This window comes from Loxodonta africana, chromosome 22 (assembly GCF_030014295.1).
Source record: "Loxodonta africana isolate mLoxAfr1 chromosome 22, mLoxAfr1.hap2, whole genome shotgun sequence".
NCBI lineage: Eukaryota > Metazoa > Chordata > Mammalia > Proboscidea > Elephantidae > Loxodonta > Loxodonta africana.
Window position 1 is genome coordinate 35,441,471 of NC_087363.1, and position 17,660 is coordinate 35,459,130.

General features: G+C 43.4%; 1 long non-coding RNA gene across 3 annotated transcripts in view; it reads right to left on the reverse strand.

Moving 5' to 3' along the window:
* The window catches only part of LOC111750597 (uncharacterized), a 52,261-nt gene extending 34,658 nt beyond the window's left edge, over positions 1-17,603 (reverse strand). For all 3 annotated transcript variants that reach the window (XR_010319041.1, XR_010319040.1, XR_010319039.1), the window contains exon 1: positions 14,253-17,603. This is a non-coding gene — a long non-coding RNA (uncharacterized LOC111750597). The remainder of the gene's footprint in view (positions 1-14,252) is intronic.
* Positions 17,604-17,660: the final 57 nt, after the last annotated feature.

The following is a 17,660-nucleotide window of genomic DNA, read 5'->3' on the forward strand; positions in this document are numbered from 1 at the left end:
ACCACGGAGGAAAGGCCTGGTGATCTGCTTTCCATAAAGATTAAGCCAAAACCAAACCCAGTGCCTTTGAGTTGATTCTAACTCATGGTGACCTCATAGGACAGAGTAGAACTGCCCCATAAAGTTTCCAAGGCTATAAATCTTTATGGAAGCACACAGCCTCATCTTTCTCCTACAGAGCGGCTGGTGGGTTTGAGCTGTGGACCTTTTGGTAAGCAGCTGAGTGTTTTAACCACTGAAAGATTACAACAAAGAAAGCCCTATGGAAGAGTTCTATTCTGTAATACATGGGGTCACCATGAGTGAGAACATACTCTATGGCAACAGGTTTGTTTTTTGCTTGTTTTGTTTTCTTTTGTATCCAGGTGTGGCCATTTGACTAGCTCTTACCAAAGAAATGTGAGCAGAAGTGATATGTGTAATTTCCCTACAAAGGTGTTTAAGAAGTAGGTGTACCATTTCCACAAAGTTGTCCCCCTTCTACTAACTGTATTTAGACAAACACAACAAGATCTTTGGGGATGGTGGTCCACAAAGTGGAAAGAGTCTAATACTTTCAGTGAAAAGTGTGAAAGAAAGGTAATTGTTTGGGATGTAATTCCCTTGGGGGCCTATTTTTTATAGCAGCTAGTATTTTTTTTTTTAGTATTACCCTACCTAACACAGTATGGTAATTGTCTATTTACTTATATCACCTTGCTAGACTAATCTTAAAAGAAAAGTGAGAGTTCTTCAGATGAATGGGGCGGGGGGGGGAAGGCCAGGAAAGCAATAAATTTATGATCATTCACTAAATATTCAGAGCCCTGGTGGCGCAGTGGTTAAGGGCTTGGCTGCTAGCCAGAAGGTCAGAGATTCGAACTCACCAGCCACTCCATGGGAGAAAGATGTAACAATCTGCTTCAGTAAAGATTTACAGCCTTGGAAACCTTATGAGGCCACTCTATCCTGTCCTACAGAGCTGTTCTGAGTTGGAATTGACTAGATGGCAATAGGCTTAGTACTAAATATTCACTGAGTACCTATCATGTCCCAAGCACTGTCCCAGGCATTGGAGTTACAGCAGTGGTGCAGACAAGGTCTCTGCTCTCTTGGAGCTAAAATTCTAGTGGGAGAAACAATGAACAGAGGATCATTTCCAAGACAGGTGACATAGAGAAAATGTAACACTAACAAGGTAATGGGATAGAGAATAACTGGGAAACAGCATTAGACAGGGTGACCCAAGAAAGCCTCCCTGAAGTGTCATTGAAGTGAGGCTCAAACAGTAAGAAGGATCCAGGCATGTGAAGCTCCTTGAGGAGAAGAGAAGAGAGTACTGTGCTAGACAGAGGGACTAGAAGGGCTAAGGCCCCCAGGTGGAAACAAGCTCGGTGTATTTGAGAAGAGGAAGAAGGCCACTGCAGTGTGGATGGAATGGACTAATCAGGGAGGGGAGCGAGAAGAAATGGGGGCAGGGTCACTCCCCATCCTTTATTTTTTTCTCTATCACATTTATCACCACTTAATATATTATGCATTTTTACTTATTTACATGGTTTATTTTCTGCCTCAGGGATTTTTGTCTGTTTTGTTCACTGCTATCTCCCTAGGGCCTAGGATAGCCCCTGGCACAGAGTTAGTGTTCAAGCTATGTTTGTGAAAATTAGATTAGGGCCTGATGGTGTAGGGCCACGAAGGTGCAGTAGGACCATTCTAAGCCAGGGGTTCAGGGGAGCACACAGGGAAAGTGTGTGTTGTTAGGTAAAGGCAGGACATCCCCCTGCAGCCCTGTCAGTGTGCAGCCAGAGCAGTTGTTTAGTCCACACTGTAGCCAAAAGCACAATGGAAGCAGGGGTCCCAGCCCCTATGGGGCTTGTTAATCCGAAGTGCAGAATCTGAAGCAGGTAGATTGCAGTAGCCCGATGTAGTGGAGCCAGGAGGGACATTGCCCACGTCAGAGAACATGGAAGGAACCCACAGCTGCAGAGGGCGTTGCAATGCCCTCTCGCAGCCCCATTAGCTCAGTGTTGCAGTGGAGCTCTGGGCGTAGGCAGCCCATTGGCCGCAGCGTTACTTCCACCCTTCATAATGTCATTTGATCTTTCCATCCATCCAAGGCTCTCAATAGGGCAGGAACTGTCATCCTCATTACACAGAAAAGGGAACTGAGGCTAATTTTTCCACAAGACTCTTTCAGATATAAGTGACAGAAATCTAACTTGACCTGACTTGTCTTAGCTTGGCTCCCCGCAAAACAGAGCCTGAGGCCAAGCTCAACATGCTGCCACTTTATTGGGGGTTTCAACCTTGGGGCACCAAAGTGAAGAAAATGAGAAGTGAGGAAAGGATGGAGGGAAGGAGGGAAACCAAACACAAGGTAGCGTGTTACCAAACTGGCCACAGATTTTCAACACAGCTAGCTGTTGGGTCCCAAGTAAGGCTGCCAGATCAAATATAGGAAGCCCAGTCACATTTGAATTTCAGATGAACACGAATACATTTTTTTTTTAGTTCAAGTATTTTTATTTGCTAATTCTGGCAACCTGAGTCCCATGGAGTGTCTCCAGAGGAGCCATATGGAACAGTCTACAGGGGAGAAGAAAAGCAGGGACTTTAACCTCTCAGGTCTTCTCCAAATTCTGAGTCTCACTGGTCAAAGTTTACCCATGGGGATGTTCACTCCTCCACATTTCTGGGTTATATTACTTGGTACCTCTGGGCAATCACAGCAGAAACCAGAGTCTCCATGGCTCCACTCAGATAGACCTGGTCACTGAAGCTGCTGCACCTCCTGCGGAGACCAGCCCCTGGGATCAATTGTGACTTTCCACTAAGCCACTGGTCAAGGCCTGGGGGCAAAGGGGTGGGATGCAGGGAGGTGGACTCAGGCATAGCTGGGTACATATGCCAAAATTTTTCTCATTAAGACTAAGTCTCCCTCCATCTAGTTGTTTTCCTTTGTTTTGCCTTTGGCTTCACTCTCAGGTAAGCTGTCCCCTGAAGGAGACAAGGAGGCCCCTCACAATTCTAGACATTTCTTATTCTTTCTCCATGGGGAAAAAGTCTTCCTTTTTCTTACAAGTCTACCTCCACTCCAAAACAAACCCAGGCTTGAGAGTTATTGACCCTAATTGGCCTGTATGTGATCTGGTCAAGTGCCCATCTCTAAGAGCCACTGAGGGCATAGGGCTGCAATATGTGCCTTGTGTGCCGGAAGGCTCTAGAAAGCACCTGTGGCTGGAGGTTCCTAAGGAAGAGGAAGAATGGTAAGAGGTTTCATTGTACGCGATGTCTGGTTGTCTTTTTGTTAGTTAGTCCCCTGCCACACACATACACAGAACTGGGAGCTCCTGGAGTGCAGGGACTATGGCTGGGTCATCTCTGTGTCCCTAAGTTCACCCCTAGGTGCCAGGGACTGATTACTTTTGAACAAATGATTGAATGAATGAATGAACCTTTGTTTCCTTCATAGCATCTAGCAGAAAAGTGCCTGAAGCAACCACCAGAGATTTATCTCACCTGGCAACTGACATGTCACTTCAATCATTTCCTTACATGTGATGGGGCACTTTATAAGCCACTTTCACATCTTATTCCCACAGTCACTCAGAGAGGGGTTTATTTGCCCCATTTTAAAATGAAGAAATTGAGGCCCAGAGAGCTCAAGAGAGTTGCTCAAGGACACAGGAGCTCAGACTGGATGCTGGAGGCCAGGAAAAATAACCAAGGATGGAAGGCTAGGGTTCATGGTCAAGGGCACATAAGGCACAGTCAGTCAGCAACTCCTGGATTGATAAGCATTGCCAAAGGAGAAACTCTTGAGCAAAACTGGTCATGTTAAAATAGTAAAACCCAGAATACTTTATAAATCATGTAAAGCTGGGTCAGATAAAATAATTTGACATTTTATTCTGATTTGAATTGTTCAATCACGTGGAGCATTGGGAACAATGAGGCAGATCTGAGCCTGTTGGTCCTTTGGGAACTCAGTCTAGATAGGGGAAAGATGCATATGCAGACAGGAGGGAACTGTGTCATGGGGCCACAGCAAGGGCATACCAGGGCTATGGGGTTCACCATGGGAACAGAATAGAAAAGGGAGGTAGCCAGGAAAGGCTGTGCAGTGCAAGCAACCTGTGAAGGGAGATATATCTCACACATAGACGCACAAACACACATACTTTCTCTTTCCTTAAAACCTTCCCAGAAAATCTTCTCACACATTGCATAAAGTTCCAAGATGGCATTGGTGGTCCAGTGGTAGAATTCTCACCTTCCATGCAGGAGACCCAGGTATGATTCCTGGTCAATGTACTTCATGTGCAGCCACCACCCATCTTCTAGCAGAGGCTTACATATTGCTATGATGCTCAACAGGCTTCAGCAGAGCTTCTAGACTAGGAGGGACTAGGAAGGAAGGCCTGGTGATCTACTTCTGAATATCAGCTGATGAAAATCCTATGGATCATAACAGTCCAATCCGCAACTGATCATGGGGATGATGAAAGGCCAGGCATCGTTTTGTTCCATTGTGCATGGGGCCACCATGAGTTGGGAGCTGACCTGATGAGAGCTAATAACAGTTACATAAATCCTGAAGGCCTTACCATGACCTATGTGACCCCGTATAATCTCACTCTGCCCATTTCTCCCACGTCATCTCTTTCCACTTCCCCCCTTGCTCACTGCTCCAACCACATTGGCCTCTTTGCTGTTCCTTGAACAGGGCACCTTGTTTCTACACAAAGATTTTGCCCTTACTGGTCCCTCTATCTGTAACATTTTCTTCCCAGATATTTCCAACAGGCTGACTCCATATTGTCACACAGTTCTCCGCTCAAATGCCGCTTCCTCAGAGAGGTCTTTTCTACTACCCATATTAGGGGCCTAATATCACCTCTCTTCCACTGCCCCATAACACGAAATTGTCATCTGCATCCCATTAATCACTTTATGGGCTTTATTTTTTTATGTAAATATTTGACAATAAATATAGTCTCATGCTTAAAGCTTAAAGATACTATAAAAGGTATGCACTGAAAATCTAGCTCCCACCCCATCCCCGTTCATCAGGTATGGTGGCTTTGTATTGTGTCAGCTTGGCTAAGCTGGAACTCCATTTCCCAGCATTCTCTTCTTCTTATGGTTCTGTATTTCCGTTGGACACAAGAGATGTTTTGCATGAAATTTGGAAGGCAAGAGTGGAACAGCAGTCATATTGTTTACGCTCTGAAGGTCATGCAGGACACCAGACACAGGGATAGCTCACACGTGGTGTCACTCATCTGCTGGCCTTATTGACATAGGGCAGTACTCAGACCTGCATCTCTTCCAGTCCCCACTAGATCTCCTCCTTCAGCTTCTCTGAATCCTGGGCCAAGAGTGTGCAGCTCTGTGGTGAAGGGAGGCCAGTTCAGCTGCAGGTCACCCTCCTATGGCAGTAAAGTTGGAGGTGATGAGAGAAAACATGGGTGCAAGTTGGTCTTCGCGGGTTCTAGTTGTCCTCATAGGTTCCAGTGTGTCATTTGCTCTCATTTACATGCAGCTTTTCTTCCTGACCTCTGGCCTAGCTGACCTGCACTGACCAATGTTGGACTTAACACGAGATACAGAAGCAACAGCCTTTGTAGACTTTCTACCAACTCTCACAATTGTGTAAGGTCTATAGTTAATTCCTTCTGCTAGGCACCCGTGGTGGTTTTTTTTCTGAAGTATATTCTATTCTACCCCACTTCTCTTTTCTTTCTTTTTATTAAAAAAAAGGTAGTATATGATATATACTGTTCTATGTCTTTTTTTTTTTTTTTTTATGTCTTGTTTTATCACTTAATAACATCTCCCGGAGACCATTCCATATCAACATATGGAGAATTCCTTCATTCTTTTTTTTTTTTAATAGTTACACACTATTCCATTGACTGGATGTACTATATTTTACCAGTTGCCTATTGATGGAAATTTCAGTGAAACTCTCATTTATGTGTGTGTGTATGTTGACTTGTACATTGTCTACCACACTAAGTGGTAAGGCTGTTGAGAGCAGGGGCCTGGTTTTTCTTGTCTACTCAGCACCTTATAATGCCTAACACTATAGATTATAACATTTCTACACTTTCTCTGTGGGTCTTATTCACACCTATTGCTTCCATTCCCATCTACTCCCAAATCTCTGTTTTCAGCCCAGATTGCTCTGAGGGACCCAGATACTCACCTACCCATATTCTGCCTCAGCTCAGTATATCTAACAGCCTCCTCCATATCCCCACTTGGGTGGCCCACAGAGGACATTCTGTGTCAGGATTTCTTTGAAACTGAACTCCTTACTCCACACCTCCTCTAACCCTTCTCTTCTTCTTGGCTCCAATCTCCTCTGTCTCTCTCTGACCTGTCAAGCTCATCCGAATAACCTCAGGTCCAGCCATGTCCTGCTGATGTAACCAACTTTCTTGAGTGAGTTGTGTGCATGGATCAATAAATCACAACTGCTGCCTTTCCCTCCCGACTCAGCCTCGCATCCCTGCTCAGGCTTCCTCCTTTCTCATCCAGTTCCTGAACTTTTGGTCTTACCGCCTGCAGGACATCAAGATGCAGAGGACTCTGAAAACTGCTGTGATTGTGTCATTTCCTAGTTAACAGCTCTGATCTGCTCCCATCCCCAATGGGTGCTACTAAAGATCTTTTACACAACAGTTCCCTTTTCCTTTATTCTGTATAGCCCCATTCCAATGACCTATTGCCATGTAAGAAAGTACCCCAAAATGTAATGGCTTAAAACAACAATTTTTTAGCATCGTTACGGGCCTGTAGGTTGACTGGGCTTAGTTGGGTGGTTTTCACTTGGAGCATCTTGTACAGTCAGATTGAGATGCGGGCCATAGTCATTTGAAGGTTCAATAGGGCCGGATTTCCCAGGTGGCTCGTTCACGTGGCTGGCAGTTGATGCTGGCTGCTGACTGCTGACTGCTGACTGCTGACTAGGAGCTTAGCTGGGGCTGTTGACTAGAATACCTATGCACGGTTTGGGCTTCTTATAGCATAGAGTCTGGTTTCTAAGTAAGAGCTTCCAGAGAGACAGCATTCCAAGGGACCTGGGCAAAAGCAGTAAGGCTTTGGACCTGGGCAAAAGCAGTAAGGCTTTTTATGCTCTAGCCTTGGAAGTCACAGGATGCCACTTCTGCTGCATTGTATTGATCAAAAAAGTCTCTAAGGCCAGCCCAGACTCAAAGAGAGGAGAAGTAGGCTCCACATCTCAAAGAGAAGAGGAACAAAAATTTGCTGCCATCTTCAATCTACCATAATCCACCTTCTGGACACAAATTACTTCTATTTTTCCCATGTGCAAAATATATTCACCTCCTCCCACCCACCAAACCAAACCCACTGTTGTCGAGTTGATTCTGACTCATAGCAAGCGTCCCTATAGGACAGAGTAGAACTGCCCCATTGGGTTTCCAGACTGCTACATCTTTCTCCCGTGGAGTGGCTGGGTTCAAACCACTGAACTTTCAGTTAGTAGTCGAGCGTTTAACCACTATGCCACCATGGCTCTTTGCAAATAAGCTAGAGACACATTATCTGCCCCCCACAAGCCCAACATACAGTATTGACAAGCAAAAGCTAACCAGAGTAGACACTTCTGTTCAAAAAGGGAGAAAACAGGAGTGACACAGCTGCCACTGGGTCATAGCAATTCTGAAATCCAGCGGGGCACATGTTACCAGTTCTTGATTAACACCCTATCCTGCTCCCTGGAAATGATTTTCTGCAGCTCTTGACTCTCCTCTTGGCTCTTAGGTTCTTTCTGAGTCATCCTTACTTTCCATAAGAAACAGCCCATGCTTGCATCTGAATATCCTTCTCCATGGGCTTCTTAGAAATCTGGAGGGGAGGGGAGGTAGTTCATAGGTCTCCTTCTATTTTTGTACCTTGCCTTTTCACTTATGTCACTTATTCCCTAGTCAAAAACCAAACCAAACTGATAGAGTCTATTTCAACTCATAGTTCTTCCCTATAGGACAGAGTAGAATTGCCCCATAGGGTCCTCAAGGACTGGCTGGTGGATTCGAACTGCCAACCTTTTGGTTAGCACTGCAAGAGCTCCAGACTTATTCCCTACTGGCTACTTTATCTTCAAACCTAGCATTTTGAATGACTGCAGAATGAAGTGGACTTACCATAAATTCTTACACTTTGAGAATATTTCCAATTTCCATTCCTCTGAATACTCTATAAACTATACTCATTGAGTGCCTACTGTGTCCCCAGTACTGTTCTAGGAATCAGGGATCTGAGACAATGAATAAGACAGACAAAAATTCCTGCCTTCGTGGAGCTTCCATTCTAGCGGGGGAGACGAACAATAAGCAAATACTGAGTAATATAAGGAAACAAGAAAAGCAGGGAAGGGAGATAGCAAGTGGAAGTTTTGTGGGAGATGGGCATAGAGAGAGATGCTTCAGTTTTAAATCGGGAAGGCCATTCTCACTGAGAGGGTGACATTTAAGTCAAGAGCTGAGGAAAGTGAAGGAATGGCTATGCAGATATATGGGGGAAGAACTTTCCAGCTAAAGGGAAATACAACTGCAAAGGCCTGAGTTAGACGTGTGCCTTCCCTTAAACTCGTAATGTTTGAGCAGAGTGATCAGAGGGGATAGCAGTAGGACATAAGGTCAGAAAGATATTTGGGGGTCAGATAGTGTAGGACATTTTCATTGTAAAGCCTTCAGTTTTTACTCTGAGTGAGATAGGGACCTCTTGGAAGAGTTTGAGCAGGAGAATAACATGGTTTGACGTTTTTATGGAATTACTCTGGCTGCTATGTAGAGAACTGATATAGGATGAGGTGGGTATGAGTGGAAGCAGGGAGCTAAGGTTGTTCCCATAATCCAGGTGAGAAATGATGGAAGCTTGGACCAGGTGGTAGCAGCAGAGATGGCAAGAGGTAGTCACATTCTGGATATATTTTGAAGGCTGTCAGTGAGGGTTACAAGAGACAGAGAGGGGTGGGGTGTTAATTTCCTAGGGCTGCTGTAACAAATCACCACAAACCTGGTGGCTTAAAACAACAAAAATTTATTTTCTTCCAGTTCTGGAGGCCAGAAGTCTAAAATCAAGGTGTCAGCAGGGCCACACTCCTTCTGGAGGCTCTCGGGAAGAATTCTTCCCTGCCTCTTCCAGCTTCTGGTGACTGCCAGCCTTCCTTGTGGCTGCTTTGCTCTAATCTCTGCCTCCTTTTTCACATCTCCTCTTCTCTCTGTCTCTTTCCTTTTTATTGTGGTGAAAACATACTCACCAATACAACTTCCGCATTTACAATTCAACGACATTGATTACATTTTTCATGTTGTGCCACCATTATCACTATCCTTTTCCAAAATATTCCACCTCCATTAACACAAACTCAATGCCTCCCAAACGAAAGCTTCCCTTTCCCCCTCCCTGCCATCCCCACTGATAATCACTAATAACCTTTAGCTTCCATATATTTGCTTATTTCTTATAAGTGAGATCATACAATATTAGTCTTTTTCGTGATTGACTTATTTTGCTTAGCATAAGGTTTTCAAGGATCCTCCATGTTGTGGCACACATCAGAACTTCATTTCTCTTTATGGCTGCATAATACTCCATTGTGTGCATTTACTACATTTTTTAATCCACTCAACTGTTGATGGACATTTCAGTTATTTCTACCATTTGGCTATTGTGAAAAGTGCTGCAATGAACATTGGTATAAAAGTTTCTTTTTGTGTTCCTGCCTTCACTTCTTCTAGGTATATACCTAGGATTGGGATTGCTGGATCATATGGCAGTTCCATGTTCAACTTTCTGAGGAACCACCAAACTGTTCTCCACAGTGGCTGCACCATTTTTACCTTCCTGTCAGCAATGGATGAGGGTTCCAGTTTCTCCACAACTTCACCAACACCTGTTGTTTTTCTTTTTTGATCATTGCCATTCTAATGTTAGACTTTGAGAATATTTCCAATTTCCATTCCTCTGAATACTCTATAAACTATACTCATTGAGTGCCTACTGTGTCCCCAGTACTGTTCTAGGAATCAGGGATCTGAGACAATGAATAAGACAGACAAAAATTCCTGCCTTCGTGGAGCTTCCATTCCATATGAGGTGATATTTCATTGTGATTTTGATTTGCATTTCCCTAATGGCTAATGATGCTGAACATCTTTTCATGTGCATTTTGGCCAATTGAATATCTTCTTTGGTGAACTGTCCAAGTTCTCTGCCCATTTGTTAATTGTGTTGTCTTTTCATTGTTCACCTGTAGAAATTTCACATAAATTTTGGATATGAGGCCCTAATCAGATATCTGATTCCCCAAAATTTTCTCTCAATCTATAGATTGTCTTTTTACTTTATTAATAAAGTCCTTTGATTAGCAAAAGTATTTAATTTTTATGAGGTCTCATTTATCTTTGTCTTTTGCTGCTCAAGCTTTTGTTGTCATATTTGATAATCTATCATTAAACACTAGGTCCCACAACCTCACCCCTACATTTTCTTCTAAGAATTTCATGGTTTTAGTTTTCACGTTTAGGTTCTTGATCTATTTTGAATTGGCTTTTGTATATGGTATAAAGCATAAATTCTGATTCATTCTTCCGCATGCGCAAATCCAATTTTCCCAGTGCAATTTACTGAAGATTCTTCCTCCCCCACTGAATGAACACAGCACCTTTGTTGAAAATCAGTTGATCATAGATGTGTGGATTTATTTCTGGACTTTCAATTCCATTCCATCAGTCTATGTTTCTATTATTACACTGGTACCAGGCTATCCTTTTTTTTCATAATTTATTTTTTGTTGTTGTTGAGAATATACGCAGTACAGCATATACCAATTCAACGATTTCTACCTGTACAGTTCAGTGACATTGATTACATTCTTCAAGTTGAGCAACCATTCTCATCCTCCATTTCTGAATTGTTCCTCCCCCGTGAACATAAACTAACTGCCCTCTAAGTTTCCTATCCAATTTTTCCAGTTCCTATTGTCAGCTCGATCCCGTATATAGTTCTTAAAAGAGCATGATGTTCAAGGCAGACATTCCTTACTGGTTAAGCTAAACTATTTTTTTGCTTTTAAGAAGACTTCAAGGGATATTTTTGGTTTAAGGTTTAAAGACTATCTCGGGGCAATAGTTTTGGGGCCTCATTCAGCCTCCATGGCTCCAAAAATTCTGGATTCTATGTGAATTTGAAATTCTGTTCTGCATTTCTCCCCTTTTGATCAGAATTCTTCTATAGTATGTTTGACCAAAATGATTGGTAATGGTAGTAATGGTACCATCCAGTTCTGGTCTCATGGCAACAGGGATAGTTATTCATGGAGGCAATTAGCCACACATTCTACTTCTTCCTCTCATTCTTGACTCTCCTTCTCCTGGTGTTGCTCCAGGTGTACAGAAACTAATTGTTGTACCTTGGGTGGCCACTTGCAAGCTTTTAAGACCCCAGGCACTACGCAATAAACTAGGGGATAGAACAGAAGCACTAAACACAATATTAGACCAATTAACTGGGATGTCCCATGAAACCATGACCCTAAACCTCCAAACTATGAGGTGTTTGGCTGTACATAGGCAGCCTCAGCAGCAACTCTTTTTGTTGTTGTTGTAAATATATCACACAACTTTGGCCAATTCAAGTTTTTATAGGTGTACAATCTATTGACTACAATTACATTAATCAGCTGTGCAACCCTATCCTTAATCAATACTATCTTTCCATCATGGTAAGCCAAAACTCAGTGCTCCATAAGCAATAACGGTCCCCTTTTCCCCTCTCTCCTGCCCCTGGTAACCACTAAGAAACTTTGGTCTCTATATATTTGACTGCTCTTATCTTTTTATATAATTGAGGTCACCTGATATTTGTCCTTCTGTGATTGACTTATTTCACTCAGCATAATGTCTTCAAGCTCCAACCATATTGTAGCATGTATCAAGACTTCATTTCTCTCACTGGCTGAGTCATATTTCAATGTATGTATATACCACATTTTTTTTATCCATTCATCCACTGATGGCCTTTTAGATTGTTTCAACTTTTGGCTATTGTGAATAATGCTGCAATGAACATTGGTGTACAATGTCTGTTCGTGTTGCTGTTTTCAAGTCCCTTGGATATTTTTCTAGCAGTGGAATTGCTAGGTAATACGATAGTTCTATTTTTAGTTTTTTGAGGAACTGCCACACAGTTTTCCACAATGGCTGTACCATTTTGGATTCCCACCAGCAATGGACAAGAATTTCAATTTCCCCATATTCTTGCCGACATTTGTTATTTTCTGTTTTTTTTAATTTTAGCCATCTTAATGAGAATGAAATGGTATCTCATTGTGGTTTGATTTTGATGTTGAGCATCTTTTCATGTGCTTGGTGGCTGTTATGGATTACGTTGTGTCCCCCCAAAATGTGATGTAAATGTTAACCCCTATACCTATGGTATAATCCCATTTGGAATTTTTTTTGTTATGTTAATGAGACAGTGTAGTGTGTTTCTTAAGTCAATCTCTTTTGAGATATAAAAGTGATTAAACAAGCAAGGGAGGGGGTAGGAATGAGGGAATATAGATGCCACACCACAGGATCGCCAAGGAACCAAGAAATAGAAGCTGAAAGGACAAAGACATTTCCCCAGAATCAACAGAGAGAGAAAGCCTTCCCCTAGAGGCGGCACTCTGAATTTGAACTTCTAGTCTCCTAAACTGCTAGAAGATAAATTTCTGTTCGTTAAAGCCACCCACTTGTGGTATTTCTGTTATAGCAGCACTAGATAACTAAGACAGTGGCCATTTCAATGTCCTTTGGTAAAATGTCTATTCAATTCGTTTGCCTATTTTTTTATTGGGTTATTTTTCTTTTTGTTGTTCAGTTGTCCAGGCTTTTAAAATTACTATAGTATACGGTAAAACCTGTGAAAGCCAGAACCAATGTAAGGTGGAAACCTGTCACAGAAGGAAAACTCGAATATTTTCCATTAAAATGAGGGACAGGATAGTGGCAAGACCGCACTCTGTTAAGGGTGGAAAACTTGCACGACCAGGAAAAGGAAGGCGGTCCCACTGAGTTCTGGCTCTCACAGGCTTTCCTGTACTATTGCAAAGATGGCATGGCGACGGTGTTTGACCTCCTCTAACTTCACAAGTCAGGAAAGGTATGCTTCAGGGCTGTATCCATTCACCATACCTATTCAATCTGTATGCTGAGCAAATAACTCGAGAAGCTGGACTGTATGAAGAATGGGGCATCAGGATTGGAGGAAGACTCATTAACAAAATGCAGATGACACAACCTTGCTTGCTGAAAGCAAAGAGGACTTGAAGCACTTACTAATGAAGATCAAAGACCACAGCCTTCAGTATGGATTGCACCTCAACATGAAGAAAACAAAAATCCTCACAACTGGACAAATGAGCAACATCATGATAAACGGAGAAAAGATTGAAGTTGTCAAGGATTTCATTTTACTTGGATCCACAATCAACACCCATGGTAGCTGTAGTCAAGAAACCAAACGATGCATTGCATTGGGTAAATCTGCTGCAAAGGACCTCTTTACAGTGTTGAAAAGCAAAGATGTCACCTTGAAGACTAAGGTACGCCTGACCCAAGCCATAGTATTTTCAATCACATCATGTGTATGTGAAAGCTGGATAATGAATAAGGAAGACCGAAGAACTGACACCTTTGAATTGTGGTGTCGGCGAAGAATACTGAATATACCATGGACTGCCAACGAACAAATCTGTTTTGGAAGAAGTACAACCAGAATGCTACTTAGAAGCAAGGATGGTAAGACTGCGCCTTACAGACTTTGGACATATTGTCAGGAAGGATCAGTCCCTGGAGAAGGACATCATGCTTTGCAAAATACAGGGTCAGCAGAGAAGAGGAAGACCCTCAACTAGGTGGATTGACACAGCGGCTGCAACAATGAGCTCAAGCATAACAACGATTCTAAGGATGGCGCAGGACCGGGCAGTATCTCGTTCTGTCGTGCACAGGGTCGCTATGAGTCAGAATCGACTCGACAGCACCTAATAACAACTTCACTAGAGGGAAGGAGGATCAAGATCTACAGCCCGAGGCTAATTCCTTTGAGGGAGAGGTCAGACATGCCTCCTCTCTCTGCCATCTTTACCAATTCCGACACCAACTGCCCCTCCCATGGCATTCTCCACTTCTCTGCTGAGTTCAATAATTTATTGCAACAGCCACACAGAACACACAGATCATACTCACAGTTATGGGGCTTATAGGGAAGTAACAGGTTACAACTCAGGTTCAGGAATGCTCAGAATGCAGTTCTCCCATCAGGACAGCCTCTTCTCAGCCATGCCCGCAGGCACGCTTCTTTCTCTCTGGCCCCTCAGCCTCTGCTAAGGCAAGTGCTAAACAAAACTCTTTTAGCTCTGCTGATAAGTGCTCCAAGGCACCCCACTCCGCCAGTAAGCCTCAGCCTGAAGGTGCGCAGCTTTTTTGCTCCATGGGCCAGGAGGCCCACTGTGCCATCTCCTGCTGCTCTTTCCTGCTGCCGTTCCTCTGACACCGCTTCTCACCATCGTCCGTGTTGTAGCCGTGTCTTTCTCAGTCTCCTGGTTTCAGGAGCTTCTCAGTGTAGGGATTCTGGGTCCAAAGGATGCTCACCACTCCTGGCTCTTCTTTCCTGTTGGTGGTTAGATCCTCTCCTCCCACCTCTGGGATGGCTCGTTTTTAGCCTAGCAGGATGGCAAAACTGACCAGTCCCCTATGGTGGGCCACAATGTCCTTATTTGCATAACTTACCAAGTAAATTATCAGACCATAGTGAAAAACCAAAAACCCACTGCGGTCAAGTCAATTCTGACTCATAGCGACCCTATAGGACAGAGTAGAACTGCCTGATAGAGTTTCCAAGGAGTGCCTGGAGGATTCAAACTGCCAACCTCTTGGTTAGCAGCTGTGGCACTTAACCACTACACTACCAGGGTTTCCTGAGACCATAATGAGACAGGCCATATAAAATGATCCATCCCACTGCAAGTATGTTTTGAAATCAGAAAGTGTAAGTCCTCATATTTTATTCTTCTTCAAGGTTGCTTTAGCTGTTTGAGATCCTCTGCCCTTCCATATAAATTTGAGAACTGGCTTTCCATTTCTGCAAAGAAGGCTGTTGGAATTTTGATGAGGATTGCATTGAATTTATAGATTGCTTTGGGTAATACTGACGTCTTAACTATATTAAACCTTCTGGTGGTGCAGTGGTCAAGAGCTTTGGCTGATAACCGAAAAGGTTGGTAGTTCGAATTCACCAGCCACTTCTTGGAAATCTTATGGGGAAGGTCTACTCTGTCTTATAGGGTTACTATGAGTTAGAATCAACTCGTGGTGATGGGTTTGTTTTTTTGTTTTGTTTTAATCCATGAACATGGAATGTCTTTTTATTTATTTAGGTCTTCTTTAATTTATTTTAGCAATGTTTTATAATTTTTTGCATAGAAGTCTTTCACCTTTCAGGTTAAGTTTATTCCTAGGTACTTATTCTTATTGTAAATGGTAATGTTTCCTTAATTTCCTTTTCAGCTTGCTCATTGTTGCTGTATAGAAACCTCACTGATTTTTGTGTTTTGACTCTGTGTCTCTCATAAGGACACTTGTAATTGGATTTAGGACCTACTTGGATAACTCAGGGTAATCTCATTTTGAGATCCTTAATTACATCTACAAAGTCTCTTTATCCAAATAAAGTCACATTCACAGGTTACAGGATGTGAACATATCTTTTTGGGGCTCGCCCAGGGAGAAATCTCTAAATAGTTAGAGACGAGACCATTCAACTCACAACAGGAGTCAAGAATGATTCCAAGGTTTTCAGATTGAGTAACAGGAAAGAATGGCATTTGCATGAGCCGAGATAGTAAAGACTATGACAAGAGTATGTTGTTGAAGATAAAGTTCTAAGTGGCTCTTAATTGTGTTTGTATGAGGTTGGGGCTTGGAAGGGTGGGGTGCATTCTAAGAGTTCTGCAGGGTCCATCTTTGCCTCACTTTTAACACTAAATTCAGAGAAACTTGAGTTCTTTTTCAATTTTCTTGGGCTATCTCCTCTGTGTTTTGGAAATGTCTAACTCATCTTCATGTTTCTATCATCCAGCTACATAATGGGTGCAGTTATTTGCAGTCCATTAGGAAGATCACACACATTGTCATGAGACCGTGGCTCACAATCCTGGCTGTGCCACTTGCTGTGTGGGCTAGGTAAAGTGACTTTCTAAGTTCTTCAATTCTTCTCAGTTCTCTATTTGCAAAATGGTGGTAATAACAGCCTTCCTGTAAGATTAAAATAATGACTCTTGGAGTCTACCCAACAGTCTAGTACGGTGCACAGTAAATACAGACCTTCTCCACTCCTCTATTAGTTTATAAAATAACCGCTGCAAGAGCTTGGTTGCTAACCAAAAGGTCGCAGTTTGAATCCACCAGCTGCTCCTTGGAAGCCCTATGGGCCAGTCCTACTCTATCCTATAGGGTCGCTACGAGTTGGAATCGACTGGACAGCAACGGGTTTTGCCTTGTCTCTCACAAAAAGGTGCCCTGGTGGCACAGCGGTTAAAGCATTCAACTGCTAACCAATAGGTTGGTGGTTCGAAACCACCAGCAACTCTGTGGGAGAAAGATGTGGCTGCCTGCTTACGCAGTGATTTACAGTCTTGGAAGCCCTATGGGGTCACTATGAGTTGGAATCTACTCCACGGCAGTGGGTGGGTGTTTCTCACTAAGGAGCCCTGGGTGGCACAGTGGTTAAGCACTGGGCTGCTAACTCAAAGATCTGCTAACTGAAAAGTTGGCGATTCGAACCAGGGATTCGAACTGGTTTGTTCTGGTTCAAACCCCTGTTGAGAATTGGAATTTGTAACACGTTCCTAGGCCATCCTAATGATGCTGTTTAGGGACCAATGCTGAGAACCACCAGTAGTGCAGGTTCTCGAATTTTATTATACATAAAAATCACCTGGAGATTGTGTTAGACAGTAGATTCTGATTCTAGATATCTGGGGTGGACCTGCAAATTCTCAGCAGGGGTCTGAACCAGAAGGAACCAGTTGGAAGACCTGGTTTGAACCTCCCAGCTGCTCCTTGGGAGAAAAATGTGGCAATCAGGTTCCATAAAGATTACTGCCTTGGAAACCCTATAGGGCAGTCCTGCTGTGTCCTTTAGGGCCGCGATAAGTCCGAATAGACTCCACCACAATGGGATTTAGTTGTCTCTCACGACAGAGATTTCTCCCTGGGCAAATCCATTCTTAGGACAAGCTCTGTAGATCCTGAATTGCTTAGCGTACATGGTAGGACTACTTGCTTGCCTGATCAGTCCTCTTGGAGACAGACACTATGGCAGAGGCAAGCTTACCTCATCCTCTCTCTCCCGGTATTCGTTATTCAGGGAAGACAGGAGGCGGCTGAGGAATCGATTTGTGGGTCCAACATGGCGCCGTCCTGGTCCCTGACCGAGTCTCAAAGATGGCGACGTCCTATGGGGGCAGACATGTTCGGACTACAAGATCCAGGCCCAGGCCAGAGGCGGCCGGAACCTGACGCAAGGTTGAGGCGGCGTCCCACCTCCGCACTCCTCGGCGTCGATTGTCTTGTGACAGGTACTTCCGCTCGGGG